Genomic DNA, 23,718 nt, shown 5'->3' with positions numbered 1-23,718 from the left:
GCTATCCTGGGTATTTTACTTAACCACTCTGTGCCTTGTTTCCCTCTACTGTGAAATGGGAATAATAAAACTACATATGTTACAGGCTGGTGGTGAGGATGGGGGAATGTCCCAATGCCTGGCTCATGGTAAGTACTTAGTAAATCCTAGGTACTATTATTATCGTCGATATCATTGCTATTACTATGATTCCTGGGTCAGGCCAGGCCCTCCACTGCTGCCCAGGAGAAACTCATGTTTACCTTAAACAGATCTACTAGCATTTGGGGCCTAGGGAGCTCTTCCTGTGCCTTCCCTAGATTCTCCCTGACCACCGCCAGCATTCTAGACCCAGAGCTTTGACCCAGCCCTTCCCAGCATACGTGTCTCCTGCCAGTCCTCTCCCAGCTGCAGAGAAATGTTTCCCAAACATTCATTAGATTGCCAGGACCCTCTAATAGTTTGCCACTGCACGTAGACTTTAACTCAAACTTTGCACGGGGTCTCTCTAAGCCCGGCCCAGTCAGCCCTGGGCAGGCATTCCTCTGCCAGCATCATCTACGTGTGGTCCTTGCTCACCCCTCCCCAGCCTACTGCCCTCCTGGCTCTTCTTCAAGCCCTGGACCTCTGCATGGCTGGCTGCTTCTACCAGTGAGAGCTCTGGCCAAAGTTCCCTCCTCAGTGACTGCCCATCACTTCTCACCCTGCCACCCTGTTTTGTTTTCTTCGCAGTGCTTGTGATGGCCTGAACCTATCTTCATTTATTTGGTCACCTGTCTGCAGGAGTGTCAGCACCATGAGGACAGGGGTTGTGTCTGTTTCATTCTGAAGCCCCCCCCCCCCCCGCCCGCCCCAGGGGTGAGTAAAAGCATAACAGTGACTGCACATAGCGGGCACTCTACCAACACTAGTAAACAAATAAACCCTGGCCCCAAGCATCCTTTAGGGAAGAGATAATGCATCTTATTATATAATCAAAGAGGTTGAACCCCACGATGGAAATTACACTATATGGTTCCCAGCCATAGGCCTAGGAAGCCTTTCACCCATCTCAGGAAGAGGAGAGGGGAGATGTCACCTCCCCCTCTGACAGGATGGCTCATAGATGGCTTTCCTCAACCTCCTTCCCCACCCACGCCTGTCAAAAGCTGCTGGGTTTAAACGCCCATGTTTCTGTTCTGTATTATCGATTGTTTAATATTCAAGAGATGGCATTAAATAAATATGTGAGCAATTATGTAATGTGTTTGAAAACAATCGGGCTAGTCCCAAAGTGTTTGGGTGAGAAACAAAACTTCAGCAAAGCAAGAGGTCTAGGGGATCTCTGAGGGCTGGGGACAGAGGCGCCTGGCCAGTTTGCTAGTTTGTTCCTTCCCCGATTCCATCTGGAGTTACTAGTCTTCCTTGCCGGCCCCAGCAGGGTGGGATGATAGGAAGCGAGCTCAGGATCTTGGAGTTGCATCCTGGCTCTCCCACCTCCTGGCTGGGAAGTGACTTCACTCTGAGTCTCAGTCTGCTCATCTATGAAAGGGCTACAAACGCCTACTGGGAAGTCAAATAAGATGGAAACTCTGAGCTCTGGCTCAGAGGATGTTCTTGTGGAAGGTAAGTTGAGTCTGACGCTGAAAGATAAGGAGTGTGAGCTCTGTTCCCCGACAGGGGTGGGATTGGGGGTGTGGGGCATGGTCTTTGAGGTTTGGGTATATATAATGTAAGGCAAACTGAGCAAGGCAATAACAGAGGCCCAAAGAGTGGGCTTCGGGAGTACAGAGGAAGACGCGCTTAATCCCAGCTAGGAGCCAGAGAAATCTCCTAGAGCTACCGTGCCAGCTGGCTCTGGAAGGCTGAGTGGCATTTTGACCCCAGAGGGAGGACTGCCCATTTAACTAACCTGCATTAGGCACCTAGCATGCCTATTCATTCAACGAGCATTTATTGAGCACCCACTATGTTCCGGCGACTCTGCTAAGCACTTTACATGGATCGTATTTGCTTGACCGTCACAAGGAGATGCTGCGCTGTCCCCATTTTACAGTTGAGAGAACAGAGACCGAGTCCACTGTGTGAAGCGATGCTACACTCCTCTGTGTTCTGTGCCATATTCCTTATGCAAATGCAAAAGGGACGTGAGGGAATTTTCCCAAACCAGCACAACGGTGCATAAATAATTCATGTGCTCCTGCCACGGTGGCAGAGGAAAGGTCGCTACTGTCAAACCCTGCTTTCCTGCTCAGCTGACCCTCCATTAGCAGCCCCCCAACAATGCCCTCTTCCCGGATTAACCCCACCCCCCCAGCAAAACCCCAGTCTCCAACTCACCCCTCCACGTGTTCTGGTTAAATGAAACGTGCTGGGATTTGGAAAGTGGGGCCCATGTCTTGCTGGCTCTGGGGATTGAGAGACGAAGTTCAGCTCTGGAAAAGGGAGACGGCATTGATTAGGGATGGGCGACTCGATGGGGACCTGGGTCCGGAAGGAGCAGGAAGGGAAGAGCGGTATGGAGTATCCTCTGTGTGCTGGCTCTGGGCTGGGGCCGGGGTTGGGTAGGGCTGGAGATAGAAGAGAAGCTGGGGTGCCCCTTCTCCTCACCTACCTCCTAGGAGCTGACCCAGCCAAACGGGGACCCAGCCCCTTCCTTCCCCATCAAAATTTGCCAGGTGGCCTTCACCTCTCTCAGAGAGGCCCTGCCCCAGGGAAGCAAGCCCACCTAATGGCAGGGGTGTCAAGATGGGGTCTCTCTGTCCTCTGTACGCTAGCTGGTGCGGCCTGCAAGGGCAGGTGTGTGGTCAAGCGGTCATGCCTGTGTGCTTTGGAGAGACAGAGGCTCTAGGCCAAGTGGCTTAACCTTTCTGAACGTCCATTTCCCCAACCGCAGGATAGAGGAAATCATGTTTATTTTCACAAGCATTCATGTGTGTCGGCCTATGCAATTTTATCACAGATGTAGTTTTATGTAACCACCACTACAATCAAGACACAGGGCTGTTCTATCACAAGCTTCTTCGGGCCAACCCTTTACAGTTACATGCCTTCCCTCCTCTCCTTCAATCACGAAGCTGTTCTCCATGTCCAGAATATTGTTCTGTCAATGACGTTCTATAAATGAAATCATGCTATATGTAACCTTTTGTGATTGACTTTTCTCACGCAGTGTAATTCTCTGGAGATTCATCCGGTTGTTGCGTGTATCGATAGTTAATTATTTTTTATTGTTAAATACAATTCCATGGTATAGATGTACCACTGTTTGCTTAACCGTTCACCCACTAAAGAACATCTGGATTATTTCCAGTGTTTGGCTATTATGAGGAAAGCTGCTATAAACATTTGTGTACAGGTATTTTGTGTGGACGTACGTTCTCATTTATTTGGGGTAAATGCCCAAGACTGCAACTGTTGGGTCACATAGTTGCATGTGTAGTTGTGTTTTGTTTTTTGTTTTGTTTCGGTTTAATTTCACCCATGGATACTTTTTCTATTGATTTTTAGAGAAAGTGGAAGGGAGAAAAGAGGAGAAGAGAGAGACATGAGAGACAAAACACACTGATTTGTTGCCTCCTGCTTGCGCCCCGACTAGGGCCGGGATGGAACCTGTGACCTTGTGGTCCAAGGACGGACACTGTAACCACTGAGCAAAACCGGCGAGGGCTGTTGTTGTTTTAAAGAAAATTCCAAACTTTTACAGAGTGGCTGTATCATTCTACATTTCCACCAGCAATGTACGAATCACCCAGTTCTTCAGAATCCTCATCAGCACTTGGTGGTGTTATTTTTTGTTTTAGCCATTCGGATAGGTAATACCTCATTGTGGTTTAATTTGTGTTTCTCTAATGACTAATGATGTCGAACATCTTTGCATGTGCTTATTTGCCATTTGTATATATCTTCTTTGGAGAAATGTTTCCTCATGACTTTTGCCTATTTTTTAATTGGATTGTTTGATTTTTTTTTTTTTTTTTTACGCTTGAGTTTTGAGAGTTTTTTAAAAAAATATGTCAGATACCAGTACTATTTCAGATTTTGTGGTTTGCAAATATTTCCCTCCAGTATGTAGCTTGTCTTTTCATTCTCTTAACAGATGAGTCTTTTATAGAGAACAAGCTTTTAATTTTGGTGAAATTTAATTTATCATTGTTTTTGCTTTTATGAATCATGCCTTTGGTATCAAGTCTAAGAACTCTTTGCCTAGTCCTAGATCCTGGAGATTTTCCTTTTACATTTTTTTTTTTTTACTAAAGGTTTTATAGTTTTACATTTTACATTTAAGTCTTTGGTCCACTTTGAGTTAATTTTTTTGTATAAGGTATGAGGCTTAGGTGGAAGGTTTTTTGTTGTTGTTGTTGCTTTTTAACACATGGATGTCCAATTGCTTTAAAACCATTGGTTGAAAAGACTATCATCTTTCCTCCATTGAATTTCTTTTGTGCCTTTGTTAAAAATCAGTTGGGCTTATTTGTGTAGCTCTATTTCTAGCTCTTCTTCCATTCCATTGATCTATATGTCATCTCTCTGTCAATACCACAGCTTTGATTTTTGTGTAATAAATCTTGAAATCAGGTAGCCTGCTCCTTTTCAATTTATTCTTTTAAAAAAAGAATAAAGTACCCCTCATCTTCCTGGAAGCAGAAGCCCACCTGAAGACCTTTTAACAGGTGCTTCCTAGCTCCCTGGAGTTTTCCAGAATCACCTGTATCTTCTTGACACTGCTAATCAAATTAGATTTTCTGAAATGCTTGTCATTTCCCATGGGATTCCAGCTTTCTACCCGACTCAGGTGAGTGCTTACCTGTCCCATAGAAGACAAGAGGAAATTTGGGCTTTTAGATGTGGTAATGGGTGACTTGAAGCAGAGACCTAAAGATGTCAATTTGTTAAAACCAGAGACCCAGTTGGGTCTCTTTCAGGGTCTCCAGGCCTAGCCCTCTTATGTCTCTTAGGGCAATACAGGAACCCGAGCAGTGTTTCTAATCATAAATGGCTTAAGCCAGGACATGAAAGTTCATAACTTCGCCTCATTCCCTAATGTTGCTGGTTCCTCCTGCTGGGCTGTGCATTACCGTTTACAAGGGGCTTACAAGTCTGGGCCTCATCTCTTCCCCTTGCCAGCTCTGGGAGGCAGAAATTACAGACCACTTTTTTGTATGAAGTGTCTGGCTTCTAGAGGGCAGTGATTTATCCAAAACCACGCAGTTCCACACTGGAAGAGCCTGTATCACACCAAGGCCTTGTGACTCTGGCACCAATGTCATTTTCAGGGCTCAGTCCTGTCTGGCCCCATATCTTCTCTGTATTTTTTCTAGGTCAGCACTTCTCAATGTGTGGTCCACATGCCCTGAGGGTTCCTAAGGCCCTTGCAAGGGGGCTGAGAGGTCAAAATTGTTTTCCTAATGACACTAAGATGCTATTTGCCATCTTTGCTGTGTTGATATTTGCATTGCTGGCGCAAAAGCAATGGTGAGTAAACCTCTTGGTGCCCTAATGCAAATCAAGGGAGTGGCACCAAATTGTACCAGTAGTCATTGTATCCTGCATCGCCACACAGTTGCGATACAAAAATGCCATCTTTGCTTAGAAATGTCCTGGGCGAAACAGGAAAAGTGATACATTTTATTAAATCTCTACCCTTGTGAACATGAAATGGGAAGTATGCACAGAGCATGTCTGCTGCACACTAAGGTCTGATGGGTGTTGGAGGAACATTTCTTGTGCAATCGTTTGAGTTGCGAGCTGAATTAGCCTCTGTTTTCATGAAATGCAATTTTTTTTTTTTATACATAAGGGAATGACTGACAGATAGATGAGGGTTATTCAGACTTGGGTATTTGGCAGACATTTTCTCAAAAATGAGCAAAGTATGACTTCTGCTTCAAGGAAAACAACTGATTATTTTTGTTGAGATTTCAAAGTGAAAATCAGAATTTTGGAAAACCTGTATCTGCTATGATGAGCTTGACAGCTTCCCAAGATGTGAAAACGTTTCTGATGAGGTCAGTGGTGAGATTACAGATATGATTTTTTAAAATCTTATATAACAAAACGTGCAAACATTTGAAAGGTCTGTATAACTCAATGAGCCAATATTTTCTAAATGACCAATGAATGACGCTACAAAAGCATGCGAAGATAACAGATTCGTTGAAGTGTAAAATAGAGAAAATGGATTTTAATGCCCAGCAGGAAAAATTTATTGAGATGGCTTCAGATTCTTCGTTGCAACTAATTTTTAAGATACTATCTCTTATGGCCTGAATTGTGTTCCCTCTAAAATTCATGTATTGTAGTCTAACCCCCAGTATCTCAAAATGTGATTGTATTTGGAGATAGGGTCTCTAAAGAGGTGATTAAGGTAAAATGAGGTCATTTTTGGTGGGCCCTAATGGGCTGGTGTCCTTATATGTAGAGGAAATTTGGACACACAAAGAGACACCAGGGATGCATGTGCACAGAAGAAAGGCCATGTGAGGACACAGGAAGAAGACAGTCCATGCAAACCAAGGAGAGAGACTTCAGGAATAAAACCAACCCTGCCGAAGACTTGATGTTGGAGTTCAAGCCTCCAGCACTGTGAGAAAATACATTTCTGTTGTTAAAGCCATCCAGTCTGTGGTATATTGTTATGGTAGCTGTAGCAAACTAATACACTATCACTTGTTGAATTTGGGTGTAGTATCAAAGAAAAAAAATCTACAATTGTCTGAAAAGGTTATTAAAACACTTCTCTCTTTTCCAACCACATATCTCTGTGAGGCTGGAATTTCTTCATATACATTAACCAAAATATTGTATGGCAACTGATTGAATGCAGAAGCAGATGAGAATCCAGCTGCCCTCAAGTCATTAAAGAGATTGGTGAAAATAGAAAACATTACTCTTTTCACTTTTTTTTTTTTTTAGGAAAATACAGTTATTTTTCATAAAATATGTTGTATATGTTATCATAGTAGGTATATTGATATTTTAATGAATTAATAAATATTAAAATCTCAGTTTTAATTTCTAGCATAGTAAATATGGAAAGTATTCACATAAGCAAAACTCTTTGGGATTCTCAATTATTTTTAAGAATATAAAGGGTCCTTAGACAGAAAGTATGAGAATGGCTGATTGAGGTCAGTGTTTCCCAAACCTGGGACAGTCGAGTATACAGTCAAGATGGTAAGCATCTGTCCTTTAATTGATCTCGTGGTTTTTTTCGTAATAACTTGCTTGATTAAAACTTAAACACATTATTTTAAAAGGAAACTTTGTCACTACAATCAGTGAAAAACCAGTGCCACTCACAAATAAAAGATGACTACAACAAAGAAATGCAACAAGATGTCCTTCTATTTATTTTAGTGGATCCTATTGCTTCCTAAGTCCCTGAGCCCAAAGTTGGCTTGCTCTCTGCTCAGAGTTTAGCCAATGTTTAGGGGGCACGAGGCTGTAATGAAAGATACATTAGTTCCTTTTGCCTTAATGTGACCTGGAAGACTGAAAGAGAACCGAAAACAGACAAGTTTTCCTATCAGGCACTGTTCTTGGTACTACCTAATATCCTCCTGGGTACCATTAGAGACACATGCCCACATTTAGGAATGCTCAGATTCAAAGGCACAGAAACGGAAAGGTGGGGGAGCTGTTCCCTTCACAAACTCTGCCTCCTAGAAGGTGGGCCCGGCAGAAGGTGCTACTTGTGCTCACAGGCCCAAGATCACTTACCTCTGCAGCTAAGCTTGAGAAACAGAGCACTCTAGCTCAGGCAAGCCCATGAGATGTTATTTGTTGCAGCTTTCCTCAGAAATCAAATCAGTTTATGGCCTGCAGACATCTCAACTCAAGCTTGTGCACACTCCACTCCTGATTCAATCCCCTTCTAAATCTGTTTTCCCTCCCGTGTTCCTCTTCTAAGTAAATGGCACCATGGCCAAGAATGTTCCCATCAACATTGTTGCAAGAGCTGAACCCTGAAAACAATGCACATATCCACCAGCAGGAGACTGCGATATCTTCAAGCCAGGAAATATTATACAGCAATGAGAATGCATCAGCTCCAGCTGCAGCCACCACATGGATGAGCCTGAGAAGCAATGTTGCCTGGAAGAAGCAAGTCTCAGAAGGTTGGAGACTGTGCAATGCCATTTCAAAGAACTAAAACAAAAGCAAAACTAAACAATAGGTAGTGTAAGCATACACCTACGAGATAAAAATGTTTAAGGAAAACGACACATGGGAATTCTATGTGCTTTCTGCTCAATTTTGCTGGGAAACTAAAACTGCTCTAAAAATACAGTCTACAGAAAAAAAAAGTAGCGAAGAAATGATAAACACAGGATGGTTGTTTCCTGTGGTAGAAGCAGAGGTTGAGATGGGGACACTAGCACAGGAATAGGCAAAATAATTGCTGACATTCTGGTTCTTGGGTTGGGTGGTGGGTCCATGATATACATTGTATTATTAAACTAACATATATGCTACATAATGTCTTTTGCATGTGTCAAAATATAATATTAAAAACATAATAAAAGAAAAAATGTGCAGTCTCTGAGCCAGTAATTTTGCTTCTTAAGAACATATTCTAACGGAAATAATTGGAAATGCAAACGTTTCAGTCATAAAGATGGTCATCACAGTGCTTTTTCCTTTTAAATCACGGCAATAGTTTGGACACAATCTTAATGTTCAATCCTAGGGGGTTAGTTCAGTAAATTACTGAGCAGCCATAAAATAGAATATTATGTATCTATCAAAAATCATGTTTTCAAATAATTTTGAATGACCCAGTAAAATTTCTTAATACCCTCAAGTGAAAAAAGCAGAATAGAGAATGGAAATAAAATAGGATCTCAATTTTTCTGACTCCAACAAGAAATTTACATTTATAGTATAAAAATGACGTAATGTTGAAATATATCACATTGAATATAGTGTTCCCCAAATGTCAACATTAGTGGTGTTAAGTTTTTGTTCTTCTAAAATGTCTGTATATATTTCCCCATTTTTTTTCTTTCTGTTTTGTCTTGTTTTTACATTTTCCCCCTTTTTTCTTTCCCCCATCACCATTTACCCATCCCCTCTATGCCCTCTTCCACCTCCACCCCCCTCCCCACCCGCAATCACCACTCCGTTGTCCATGTCCATGAGTTCTCTCTCTCTTCTTTTTTTTTTTCTTTTGGCTCAATCCCTCCCCCCCTCCCCAACACTCCCCTGTGGAGAAAACACACTAGCAGGTGGCACGTTAGCATAAGAAGACCAGCTTGCCCATTTCCCAGCCCCCTCACAGGCCCCTCTTCTTAAGTAATTAAGTAAACTCCCCTGAGGCTGGAGTTTAGTGTCTGATACGTACCCATCAGTCTCACTCCACCAGGGGACAAGAAAGGGAGGGAAGGAAGCATTAGACGGCCCCTCAGCACACCCCTTCCTTCCCAGCCTTCAGTCTCTGGACTGAAGCCCCCCTCAGGGTGCTCCCCTCGCCCCCTCCCTCGGCCTGACTCCACACAGCCCATCCGTGCAGGGTCACCTACTGAAAATGGAGGAAGGGACCAGGCTTTACCTGGCTCTGCCCAGCCACCAGCCCCTCCACACAACTAGGGCCCCTACCTGGGGCATGGAGGTACAGCACCTTGGACAGCTCCACCCCAGGCCCAGGGGCTTGAGGCCTGCCAGGGATTCCTCCTTCCTGAGGCTCCCACTTTCCCATCACTTCCCCTCTCCAGAGATAGAAATCAGCCCCCAAAGTCCCTCCACCACATCTGCATCATCCCCCACTATGAGGCCACCTGCCTATCAGATTGATGAGGGATGGTCTATTCATGCTATTGCCGCATGTTACAAATGGGGAGACTGAGGCTCATAGAGGTAAGACCACATATCTGAAGGCACACACTTAAAGGCGGCCAAGCCAGGGTGTGTAGCTCCCTAAGTCAGTAGGTCCTGCTGTCCACGCTCCAGACCTGCTGCCCCCATCAGCAAGTGCTATGCCTCTTTGAGTCAAAAATAAACTCAGGCTCAGTTCTGCTCAGCCATCTGCCACACACCAACTCAGAGGCAGGAATGTTGACTTGGTGCAGAAGAGAATATGCCTGCAGCCGGGAATTGAGCAGTAAGAGGCCTAAACCTTCCCAGGCTTCCTTGGCTGGGCCGGTCAATTTTATGGGTATGGAGGACAGAGGGGCTGGGGTGGGCAAAGTTCTTGGCAGATGTGGGGGAAGGCTGTGGGTGGTGAGTCTGTAGGCCAAAGCTGACTGCCACTGAGGCTGGGTGGCCTTAGGCAAGTCCTCTTTCCTCTCCAGGCCTCAGTTTCCCCACTACAAGAGGTTGGGACATACTATTCTTTCCAAACCTAACAAGGTCATATTCTATGGCTGCAAGTCTCTGGGGGTTGCCTTCACATTCCTGCCTTTGTGGTTGAGAACAGCTGACAGGAGAAGGAGAGAGTATTCATAGAACTGGCTGGCCCAAGGTCACATCATTTCTAACAACAATATCAACAACAGTGATAATAATGTACCCTACTACCCATAAGATGTAGGCAGTGTACACCTCCCAAATTTCTCCCAGGCCCACCATTTCATTCACAGTCCCTACTTTATAGATGATGAAATAGGATCAGAGAGGGAGAGAGAGTAGCCGAAGGCCACACAGCTGGCCCATGGCAGGGAGGTCACATCCTTGTTCTTATGCACTTGTTTCATGAAACTTCCAAATTATTGTTCCCCAGGAAGCTGCAGGCATGGACTTTCCCGATATCTGTCCAGAGAAGGTACAGACCTTTGTAAGCAGAATCATCTTGTGCCAAAGGTGGGAGGGAACACACGCACAGGGAATTTCTTCTGTTTAGGCATTTGCAGAATATGCATCCTGTGCTACAAAAATAACTTCTGGAGGGCTTGCCTAATGCCCCTCACATGTGTGACACCCACTTCAAAGGAAGTTGGGAGGAGCACTGGATGAGGAGCCCGGCCATGTGCCCTCAGCTGATCCCTCTCTGTAAAGTGAGGGGGGTGGACAAGGCAGCTCCCATGGTCCTCGCCACTCTGAGCACTGCCCTAGTCGTTAATAGAGGTTCGTCTGTCATTTCTCATCCATCTTCTGCCAGCCAGAGTGGTCATGAATGCTGGATGGCCAGGACACTGCTGGCTATGCTCACTGATGTACCTCAGTCAGCCCCTGGCATCAGTGGGACCACAGCGCTGCTTGTAGATTGGTGATAGGTTCGAAGGAGCAAATCCCAAGGGCATCTGTTTTGAATCACACAGAGGAAAAAGGCCTCTCGGGGCTGCCACTCATTGAATGTTTAATATGTGCCAGAGTTTGTACTCCCCGTGGGTTAAGGAACCCACTTAATCCTCATGGTGATGCTAAGAGTTCAGAGATGCTGCCATTGACCTGCCCATAATCCCACAGATCTAACTAATAACTGTACTGTGATTTCCCCCGCAGAATCTGCACCTCTTTGTCTGAAGCCCTTCTCCGCCGGGCAAGTTTTAGAGAACTGACACCACTCCTCCCACTCCAGCAGCCCTCAGCCAATGACTGGTGGGGAGTTGGGAGTTGGTGTATCACTGCCCCAGCCCCTTGGCTCCTCGGGTGGGAATGCTGTGAGCTGTGGGCTCTACACCAGTTCCCAGAGTCTCTAGTGTGGTTGAGCCCCAGTTGCCCACGGTGGTAATTAATTTCCTTGAAAACAACTCTTTCTCTTTCCTGTCTCACTTCCCCACTCCTTTACCAGCATTCTGTGCCTCCCACATACATTACTTGCACTTGAATTACTGTCTTGTGGTCTGCTTCTGGGAGAATGCAGCCTGAGAAAGGAAGGCACTAATATTATTCCCATCAAAATGGGAATGAAGATGATGCTCAGAGAGAAGTGACTTTCCCAGGGTGACATGGAAAGTCCAGCTCTGAACCCAGGTCCAATTAAGCTTAGGCTTTCTGTTTTAATCATCACATGTTACAGGAAAAAAAACTAAGAGTAAGACTGAGAGTCAATGAGAGAATGGCCATGGAGGAACATGAGCTCCATTCATTCATTCATTCATTCATTCATTCATTCATTCATTCAGAAACTCTTTATTGAAATCAACTACTTGTCAAGCCTTGAACTGGGTGCTGTGAACACACTGTTTAAATGCACTGACTCTGGAATCTTAGGGACTTGGGCTCAAATCCAGGCTCCAACAATGTACCAGCTGTGTCATGTGGGTGAGTGATTCAACCTGTCCTTACCTCTGCTCTATCATCTGTCAAATGGAGGACCATGGTAGTGCCTACCTCACAGGCTGTTGGGAGGGTAAACAGACATATATATATTGTACAAATAAGTGGTCAATATGTGTTAACTATAAAATGATGGTGACGTCAGTGTTGAAAACTGGGAAGTAATATGTGGCAGCAATATTATCATTTTTAGCATGTCTTATCACTTAGGCCAGTCCACAGTTATAATAAATAACTGTGAGTTGCATTGGAGTTTAAAGTTTGTATTTCCCCCTACTTTTCCTTCCTCCCTCCATCTTTTCTTTCCTTCCTTCTTGCCACCCACCCAACCCCCTTGTCCTCCTTTCCTTACCAGACCCTGTGCTGGGCACTGGGACACAGATATGATAAGACTCTGCCCCCAGGGAACTCTTGGGGCCTGTGGAAAATGGGGAGATAGACAAGGGAACTGTTTAGCTCAGTGTGGTGAACAAAAGCCAACACAAGTCTAAGGAGCATGAGGATGGGCAACTGACCTTGCCTGGTAATGTTAGAATTGAGGGGAGGAACCATATGGCTCAGAGAGGTTAAGTCACCTGACTAAGGTCACATAGCAAGTAAATGATTCGTCTGACTCCAAGTCCCATATGATTTCTAATATCTTGCTATGTGGTCACATTCTGTTAAGAGCCCCAAGGAGTCCACAATAACAGTGACTTCTATTGCAAGACAGGTCTGGGGACTCAGCCCAAGTGAGTGTTTTGTGGCTGGCTACCCACAAAGAACAGAGCTTCTGAAGTCTCATTAGAATGAGCAACTGAAGAATTGCAAACAATATAAAAGCAATAAATGTTTATTTCAAAGGGAAGCTGATAAGACATACTAACTTTTTTCCTGAGACTTAGAACCTAAGCAAATAGCAGAGATGGGACAAGACACTTAACTAAAGAATGAGGACCATGTTGGGACTTAGAGCATTTTACCTTGCTGCAGGCTACTGCTTCTCTTTTCACTCACCTCAAGATTAACGTAACTATATAACAATATCTTTATTTTTTCCTTTCCAGATCCTCAGTCTATAGATCAGATTTTTTGTTTGTTTTCAGAAAGCACACTTTTCCCTATGTGGTTTTTTTATTTTATTAAAAAGGTCTAGTGTAATCCGAGGTATAGATCTCTTATCCCCTCTAGAAGGGGACATTCTCAATGAAATGCTCCAGTGAAAGTCAACTAGAATACAGGTTCTGATATACAAAAATTCACTTTACAGGAAGCCTGTCAAGACTTAATGTGTCTGTTCCAGGAACCCAGGCTGCCTGGGTACCAGCATCATACACTCTTCTGATTATGGTGAGGATCAATGTCACCCCAAAGTCTACCGAATTAGGTGTAGAAGAGTTTTAAATAGTAGGAAATCCATGCTGGGTGAGGTCATGGTGCAGACCAAGGGGAAACATTCACAGTGGCTCTGGGAGAGAAGGAAGCTGTTATGCACAGTGGCCAAGGCCTGACGCAGAGCATAAATCCCAACCAGGCTGGGCTGCTGGCAGGATGCAGCTCAGCCTGATGGTTGTTTGGCTGAAAGGTGCAGTCTGGCTTTTCACGACTTGGGTCAAGCAAGTTTAAGGCTTAGATGGACTGAGGTGGGGGGGGGGAATGCATGTTAAGGCTTAGATGGACTGAGGTGGTGGTGGGGAAATGCATGTTAAGGCTTAGATGGACTGAGGTGGGGGGGATGCATGTGGACCCTTTCTGCCCCCTTCCACTATCATTTATGGCTATTTCTCTCTGGCCTGGGCAAGACGGCAGAAGTGTTTCATTAAGAGGACTCCAGCTGAAGGCAGCCAACGAGCAAAATCCCCTGAATGACTATGCAAATATTTCTACTCCTCCTCTCCCCCAACATACAGCCTCCTGGAGCTCAGCTCTGATTCTTAATTAGCTCATAGGACAGAAATAGATTTTTATCAGAAATCAGAGTTCAAACTTCTACCCTAGCAACAGGACATAAATGCTAACAATTATGTTTCATCTGAAAAAGAATAAAATGTATCATATTTACCTGTTTTGTTCTGTCTCTGGTTCCAAAAGCTAACTAGGATGGCCAGTGGGGGGAGTTTGAGGGCTGGTGCAGACAGCCAGGCTGGGAGTATCCTAGTCCTGTGGCCTCAGGTGCTTCTTAGTTTCCCCCACCTGTCAAACATGGACACTAGCCTCTGTCTGGGCTGCTGCAAGCAGAGCACGGGGTCTGGGCTGGGCCAGCTCTCTAGGGACCTCGCCAAATGGAAGTTAAGAACATTAACATTGCTTTTGAACAATGTCAAAAGTTGCATAAGAAGGGTAGCTGTGCTTATCATGGGGCCTGGTTTTGGCTTTCTGGAGCAATCCTGCAGCAGCATTTCTGCAGCCGGAGAGGGAACACCCTTCCCACCGCCGCCACCTCGGTGCTGGGTGGTGACTCATAGCACTAGCGAGGGGCGTGGGTGGGAAACCACTTAGGCATCACCATGGAACCTGACAGATTTGCCCCTGTGGAGCTGCTCTGTAAAGAAAAGGGGAAGGGGGGCCTCTCCTCCTCCCTAAGGTGAGTGGGGCACAGAGGGAACAGCTTTCATCAGCTGAACCCCCTCACTGCCAACGCCGCTGGAAGCAGAGAGCCTAAAGTGTGTGCTGGCACTGGCTCCTGGGGTGGGGAGCAAATCCCACCTCTTGAGTGCTCCCTTCCCTCCCGCAGGTTCGAAGACTCCTCAATCACTGAGCAACAGAAAAGCCATACAGATCCATCCACTTTGAGTATCATCTCTGTGCTGGGCCCTCTACCAAGCGCTTTATGTGCTTTGCTTTGTTCCATCCTCAGAACTATCTGTTCTTATGCCCATTTTACAGACGAAGAAACTGAAGTTGGAAGCAGGTCACACAGCTCCTGGAAGCAGAACTAGGATTCCAACAAGATCTGTTTCCAGTGCTCTGAAATCTGTCAGGAGACCCCCAAACTGGTGTCTACAGGCATGTGAAAAGCAAGTAAATGTTCCAGAAATGCAACTGCTGGGCCATGACAGCTCAGGGCAGAGGCATTCACTTTTAGCAGCCGCTTTTTTTTAAAAGGACTTTCTACATGTCTCATTTACTTTGCACAACAGTTCTATGAAACAGGTGATAATATTTCTATTGCACAGGTGAGGAGGTGGAGGTTTAGTTACTTCTCTGCCGCTTGCTGTCTTAGCCCACCACCCTCTATGACCTCTGGCCTCCAGCTCCTCATCTGAGCAATGGGAATATATGAAAATCATTGATGTCAGGGTTAAATGAGGTAACAGAAGAGAAATGTTTTAGAAACTGCAAAATGTCGCTTGAATACTAAGGAGTATTATTATTTACTGAAATAGCTTAGTGGGGAGAGTGCAAGTGAGGCTGAGAATTACAAGGTTCTGGATTCAATCCTAGATTTCTGCAGAGTGCTTAAGTGGCATTCTTCCCTGGCCTGGAAGCTCCTGAGAGCAGGCATCATGCCTAGTTTTCCTCAGTTTCCCCAGCTCCCAGCATGGCACAGAAAGAATCCTTGAAAAATCTTGGCTGAACTATTCAGGATTAGTTCAGTTCAAGGGAAGAGACGGGAGGGGAGGAAAAATAGAATCAAGGGCTGGAAATGACCTTAGGGTTAGCAGAAAATTGATCTTCCAATTTGGAGACACTTTTGAGAATGAAAAGAATATTTTTAATAGTCAGGATAAACTGGGACTGTTCCAAGCTAACCAGGACATATGGTCAACCTATTTGTTGATCATGTAGTCTCCCCACATTTCGGGTGAAACTGAGTCCCAGGAGAGGTACAGAGCTGGGATGGAACTAGGGCTCCCTGCTCCCTCCCAGGCTTGCTCTTAGAAGAGCCAGAACAGCAGCTACCAGTGGGTGGACCTTGCTTTTGAGGGCCTGTGGTTCTCTGGAAGGAACTGGGCGTTATCCATATAACCCAAAGTTTATGTTGGGTAAATATCAACACTTCTGGGCTGGTTACTAAGGGCCTGAGTGGTTGCTAAGCGGCAGCATGACCTCATGAGGGGCTATTGTTCAGTGCTCAATAGGCATCCTTGAATGACATTCCCCAATTTCTAAATCCCAGGGGCCCCTGGGGTTCTGTGAAAAGAAGACAGATTATAAGGAGCAGGAGCAGTTGACAGACCCACGTTTGTTTTCTCAGGGCAGGGCGTGGTCGGGGGAGGGCTGCAGCCTTTCGGAGCAAAGCATAAGAAGCCTTGAGTATGCAGTAAGAGCCATTAGCTGATGCTACTAGCCACGGAAATACCCCAGGACAAAAGAATGAGGTCCTCCCCTCTGTAATCCACCTGAACACGCATTGTCTCAGTTTGTTTACGAAGCAGACATATGGGGTGGGGGTCATAATGATCACCCCCACTTCTAAACATAGAAGCTGAGGTCCAAGGAGAAGAAACAGTTTGTCCAAAGCCTCCCCCAAATGTCTTGTTTTCCAGGTGGAACGATGGCCACCCAAAGACACCCATGTTCTAATCCCTGGAGCCTGTGGCTATGTTAGGTCACAAAGGGGAATGAAGGTTGCAGGTGGAATTAAGGTTGCTCGTGAGGTGACCTTGAGATGGGCGATGATACGGGACAATCTGGGTGGGCCCAATGTAATCACAAGGGTCCTGAAAAGTGGAAGAGGGAGGCAGCAGTCAGTACGTAATGTGAGAAAACCAATGCCCGCATGAAGACGAAGAGGGGCCTGTGAGGAACGTGGCCACCTCCAGAAGTGGGAAAAGCAAGGAATCATCCTCCATGAGCGCCTCCAGAAGGAACACAGCCCTGCTGTGAGGCTAGCCCAGAAGACCTGCACCAGACTTCTGACCTAGAGAAATGTTAGCTGGTAAATTTTAAGCAACTCAGTTTGTGGTAACTTGTCATAGCAGCGATACGCAACACTAGGGTGAGAAATCTGCCTGGTCTGACCCAGAAGTGGGGCCTTGGAGACATTTAGCTCCTTGGAGTTGAGAAAATAGGAGGCTCATAGAAATAAAGTGATTTGCTTAGGGTCACAAAGCAAGTGATGCAGACAGCTACAGGGACCTCTGGGTATGGTCAGATCTCCTGCAGGACACCAAGACTGTCTGCAGAGGTGTTGATATCTTATAGGTAATTTTTCTGCTGATTCTCACCAACCGACCTGATCAGGACCCTGGGCCCCAAACCCTGTCCCCTCTGTCTCTGTAGGCCAGAGGCAGGCAGGAGGCACTCTCTTCCTACACCCCACCACCGAACACAGGTGGTCTGGAGCCAGAATTCTCAGTCCATGACCTTTGAGCCTCAGTTTCCCCATCTGAAAGTGGGCACAGCACCTTTCAGGTCAAATGATGACAATACAATGTAAGAGGACAAAGGGAAGCCTGTGGCACCAGGCCTGGCACACAGGAGGTGCTCAATGCCTGCTCTTCTCTTTCTCTCAGGCCCAGGCCCTGCCTGAGTCCTTACAAAGCTGCTGGCTCTAACACCTTAGCTTCCTTTGGAATTCGAAGGCCTCCTTCCCAGAAGGGCGTTATCTCTGCCTGGCACACAGAGGCGCTAAATGAATGCTTGTGGAACGGACCACAGGATGAACACCTGAGTGCTCCTCCACCTCCTCTTTCCCTAGAAGGCTCCTATGTATCCATCAATGTCCAGCTCAAATGCCCCTGCCCTCAGACAGCCTTCCCTGACCCCAAGGCCATGCTCTTCTCTTTGTGCTGGGCTTCTGGCTTCCCTGTGGTACCCTGATTTTTGTGTTTAGGGTCCAAGTCATGGTGGCAGACACACATGAGCTCTAATCCTGGCCATGCCTGCATGATTCTGGGCCAGCTCCACTTCTCTGAGCTTCATCTCCTCTGTTCAGTGGGAGCAGTGACAGGACCTCCATCGTGGGGTTGTGGGAGGAGATGCTGCATGGGGGGGAGGGTTTAGCGCAGTGATGGCGCAGAGTGGGCATGCAGCAGATGGTTATCATCTTAGATGCTGCCTAATGCAAAGCCAAGGTCCCCAGGGTGGGAACATGTCTGACTCGTCTCTCTGACAATTTTTAGTTATGCCTATTTATTATTTCTTATTCATAGGAAACTCATATTCATTGAGCCTCTTCATGTATTGTGTCATTGAATGCTCACAGCCACCCTCTGGGGTGGGCACAATTGTCCCCTTTTTGCAGATGAGCAAAACTAAGGCTCAGAGAGGTGAAGGGCTTTGCCCAGGGTCACACAGTGGTTAGGTGGCTAATGTCAGGATTTGAATGTCAGGACTGTGTGATATTTCAGTTCTTGCTTTTCCTCCCAGACACCAGGCTGGGGTGGTATTCCCACCCGATTCCCACTCTCCCACCATTAGTCACCCCCAGCTGCAGGGGGACTTCTTTTCTTCCCTCCCTGGCTGGGTATTTATAACCCATATCTGTGGCTTCCTCGCCTGGGTCTCTATTCTGAGACACTGAGGTGAGCATGCTGTGTAGGCCCTGGGTGGCCCCTGTGGGCTCTGGAAGGCAGTTCCAGTCCCAGGGGCCCAGGGATGCTGCCTGCTGAAGAGGTAAACGAAGATGCTGGAGGGCAGATCCCTGAGAAGTGCGAGCCTTTAAGGACTTACAAAAAGTATGTCAGATCATCTCAAGACTCTCATCGCCTTTGCAGCATCTGGGCTGCCTGGACGAGGCTGGATTCCCAGGGCTGTTGTGCCTCAGTGGTGAAAGGAAGGAGGCAGGAGAACCTTCCAATAGGAGAGCAATGGAAGCAGGCGACAGAGTGATCTCGGCAGGGCTCCCAGAGAGCCCAGGCTGCATGGGATGCAGGGACCAGGTGGAGGGGACAGGGTTCCCAGAGGACAGGGCACCGGAGCTGCCCTCCTGGGGAAGGAGAAACGGACAGCAGGCACAGTCACTGAAGGCTGTGTTCAGGGTGGGAGAGCGGTCAGCAGTGGATAGAATGGGTAACATTCTATGCTGTTATTCTCCCCGCCCATCATTTATCTCGGTAAGTGGCAGAGGAGGGATTTGAACTCAGATCTGTGTGAGTCTGAGGCCCATGCTATTTCTCCGTCATCCTTCTGGGAACCAAGGCGGTTGGGGGGAGGGGGGTCCAGAAGGTCTAGTGATGGGCCAGATATGCCCCAAAGCTGACAGTGGGGCAGGGGTGTATCCTGGCTGAAGATGGTACTATGAAAGCACTGTGGCCAGGAAGTAATACGGGGACATTTCCCCCCTAGGCAATACCGGGCAATGCTGGGGAAGGACCGACAGAATCCTAATAAGGAGAGGATGCCTGAGGGTGAAGCCAGCACAGGGAGGGGCAGAGCTGAGGGGCAGAGAGAAGAGACAATAAGTTCTGATGATTGCTCCAGGCCCTGGATCCAGCTGCACCTGAAGCCTGTTACCCTCAGGACTTCTCAGTAACTCAAGCCAATAAATTCCTTTTTTGGGCTTACACCAGTTTGAGTCACTTTCAACAGAAAGATTCTTAACTTACATAGCTTATAACTCTCTTGGAACAAAGAGAGGGAATGGCACTCAGAAGAAAACACAGGAGAAAGACAGGCGGAGGAGAGGAGAATTGGTGTCTCACGGGTATAGTCTCAGTTTTGCAAGATGGAGAAGTTCTATAGATCTGCTGCACAGCAATGTGAATATAATTAACATTATCGAACCATTCACTTAAAAATGGTTAAGACGGTAAGTTAAAAAAACCAGTGTGCTAAGAAAAATGGGTGAGGGAAGAAAAGGAGATGGAGGGCAGACAGGAAGGCAGGAGGGGTGAGAGGAGTAGAGGGGAGGAGTGGGAAGAGGAGAGGAGAGCACAGGAGAGGAGAGTAACAGAAGGTGGCCCTGCAGCCTCCAGGAGGGAGGCCAGCTGCTCCTGTCACCTACTCTGCTATTTTTACACCTCATGGCTCTCAAGGTAACTTCACACCTGGTATCCCTGCCCTTCAAACACTAATTTGTTTTCCAACATTTTAGAAATGCCTTTCTTCCCTGAGAAACACAGCCTGCTTCTCAAAGCTCCCTAGTTTTTGAAATACGAGTATCGCTGGGAGGGTAAGAACCTGAACAATAGTAACCACTGATGGGTGTGATGTTTCTGTTTACAAAGCACGTTCACACTTTGCATCTCATTGAGGCCTCTCAAACCTAGTGAGGTAGACGGGGAAGTTACCAGCCCATTTTATAGATGAGCAGACCCAGGGCACAGACAGACATGCTCAAGGTTGCCCACCCAGCCTGTGATACTGGGGTTTGCATCCAGGTGGCCTGATTTTTAATCCTGCTGAGAAGATCTAGGGGTGGGTGTGGGGGGTGGGCCAGGTGAGAGCTTGGAGAGAATTTGCAGAGCTCATTGGCTTTTCAAGATTTATTCTGGGCTTGATTTGAAAGAAACTTCAAGGAGGCACAAGGCCCACAAATGACATCACAGCACATTTCTCCTCATGGGGAGCTCAGGACGAGGCCTACGTATCCCATTTCCAAAGCAAAACGATTGAAAGATGTAGCAGGCAGTTTGAAGGCTGGGGATTGCTGAACACTCCTGCTTTCAAGAGTCCATGCTGAGCCATTTGCTTTCCATTTTGGGAGGAGTGAAGTTGCTCTGATTTTAAGGAGCTGCTGACATGGATGCTGCCGGCCTTTTGCAGCCTTTGATCATGGCGCATTTAACTCTGGCTTCCCAAACCTGAACAGCTGGTCCAGGCCCTTTCAAATCTAGCAGGCAATTAAATTTTCACAAAAAGAAGTAGAAACTCCAGGGATAATAAGATGGGAACAACTCGAAGGCAGCAGCGGGGCTTCTGAACAATCAGGGAAAACCACTGTGTGGTGGACTCCCTTTATAACGAGGTGTCCTGGGTGGGCCAGGATGGGGAAACTTGGGAGTGGGAACTCTGCCATGGGAATGCTCCAGGCTCTGACGATGGCCATGGGTAGCCAAGACGTGCCCTCCTAGGAGGGATGCAGCTCAGCAGGTGTTCAGGAGAGGGGCTGACAGCCTGTGGTGTCTCACTGAGGCTCTCATGTGTTTGAAAAACCAAAGGAGCCTCCCCATAGCCAGCCCCTCTTATGAGCACCAGGTCTTTACAGCTTAAAAGCACCTCAAATGTCTCATGGCCCCAACTGAGCCCCATCCTTCTCTCCAGCCTGTTCCTCCTGCAGTCTTCCCATCTCAGGATATGGCTCCCACAGTCAGTCAACCAGCTGCCTGCCACCCATCACTCACTCACGACCAGCCTACCATCCAATCTGGTAGATTCCACACCCAGTACCTCTTACACCCTGTTCCCTACACTGTCACTGTCATCAGCCTCATCAGGCCAACATCACGGCTCGCCCAAACAAATGCAGAACCTCCACCTGGGCTCCAAGCTCCCACTCTTGCCCTGATAATCCCCTTTCCAACAGAGAGGTCTTCAGGAAGCTGACTCCTATCATATGAAGCTTCAATCCTTTGATGGCTCTCCTGCAATCGGGATGAAGTCCAAACTCCACACACATCCTGCAAGCCCTTACCCACCCTTCTTCCAGCACCATCTCCTGCTCTCTAGTCTCCAGTCACACTGGACTTCCTTCAGTGACCCCAGTGCACAAGATTCCTTCCCGCCTCAGGGCCTCTACCTGGATTACTCATACATGGCTTTCTTCCTGGCAAATCCTTTCTATCAGCCAGGTCACTGCTGCAGAGTGGTCTTCTCTGACCCTCTAATCAGAAGCCATTTTTGTTAGGCTCACATAGCTTTATGCACATGTCTCTCATAGCAATTACCTGGGATGGAAACTGTGTAGTTATCTGCATGATGATTTGTTTAATACGTGTCGCTCCCACCAGGCTCAGAACTCCCAAGAGCAGAGAGCACTTGTACTGTGTACAGTTGTACTCTGAGCCTAACACTACCCAGTGCACAGCCAGTGCTCAATTGATACGCTGAATGAGTGACAGGGAAGTCAGCTGACCTACGGATGCCTGGCCAGAGAGGGGTGTGGCAGCAGCCGCCTTTCCTGGCACAGGTGCTAAGTACTGTATTTCACCATAGTGGTGAACTTCCCAGGAGACCTCTGCATTTAAATAAACAAATATCTGCAATGTATGGCAAGTAGATCAGAACATGTCAGCTATTATTATTATTATCCCCATTTTACAGATAGGAAAGCTGAGACTCAGAGAGGTGAAGTGACTTGCCCAAGGTCACACAACTAGCAAGAGGCAAAGCCACAATTTGAACCCTTTCTGACTCTAAAGTTGCTGCATTTAACTACTAGGCTATCCTGTATCTTCAAGTCATATCATACAAAAGCTGCATCCCTTGTCCATTTCTAGAACATGCTTTCACGAGGGGCTCAACAAGGCAACATCAGAGCCTGGGGTTGGGTGAGGTTCACCAATACATAAACGTTGTGGCACTGCATTGTAGGAGGGACTATGATACTCTTGAGTGCTGTGGGGTGGGGACAAAAACCTTTATGAAAGAGAGATGATTTGAGCTGCATCTTGAGAGGCTTACCAGGGGCCAGAAACAATGAGAGGGAGCTCCAGGCTGGAGGGGTGGCAGGAGCACAGGCATGGTGGTACCATGGGGAATGGCGAGTGGTGTGGCACGGCTGAAGAGCGAGGCATAGTCCGTGTGAGCTGCTATTCTCAGTCTCATACCTGGTATGAGCTCATGATGAGCTGCCCTCGCTGTGGTGGGAATCCAGCCTCATTTTCCCTTCCCAGACCCTAGGATCTCTTCTGCTGGGCACTGGGGAAGTAGGGAAGACTCAGCAGGCAACAATGGCTGGATGTCAGATTCCCTGAATCACTTCTTGCCTTGCCCTCTCCCCCGGCCCATTCTTCTTAATCTCTAGTCCCTAATCTCTTCTCAGGACCCCTAGCCCATCCAATCTCTGTCTTTTCTCTTCAGGAAGACTCTGGAAAGTCACTGAATTGATAGAAGTGTTAGGTAGATATTCAAGAATCAGTCAAACACGTGGATATTAGCATATTCATTGTAACACTGTTTATGATAGAGAAAAATTGGAAACAACCTAAATACCCATCAATGGGGATTAATTAAACAAATTATGGAATACCCACCCATGTATTCTATAATGAAAATGATTGTTTTTAACATTAGGCATCATTGCGATTATATATGTATGCATAATAAATTTGATTTCCCTCTTTGCTTTGGCTTCTAGGAAACTCAAAACCAAAAACAAAGCACACATGCTGTGAACCAACCTTCCCATGGTTCCATCTTATTTTCCTACCATTGTTTTCTGACTCCCTAGTTCACTTCTCTTCAATCTTATTGCACTGTATAAACAGGCTGACACAAATCCTTTTTTAAAAAAATCCTTAAAGTAGTGATAATATAAGCACCTTATATTGAGTGTTGGCTATGGCTCAACAACTGAGCCAAGAACTTTGCCTATATCATTTCATCCAATTCTCACATCAACCTATGAGGAAGATACTCTCATCACCACTTAACAGATGGAGACACTGAAGTCAGAAAGGTTAAGTAATTTTTAAAAGATCAACTGCTCAGCAGTGGCTGGATCATGACTAAGGT

The sequence above is a fragment of the Miniopterus natalensis genome, chromosome 15, assembly GCF_054644295.1.
Source record: "Miniopterus natalensis isolate mMinNat1 chromosome 15, mMinNat1.hap1, whole genome shotgun sequence".
Classification (NCBI taxonomy): domain Eukaryota; kingdom Metazoa; phylum Chordata; class Mammalia; order Chiroptera; family Miniopteridae; genus Miniopterus; species Miniopterus natalensis.
This window is presented reverse-complemented; position numbering follows the sequence as displayed.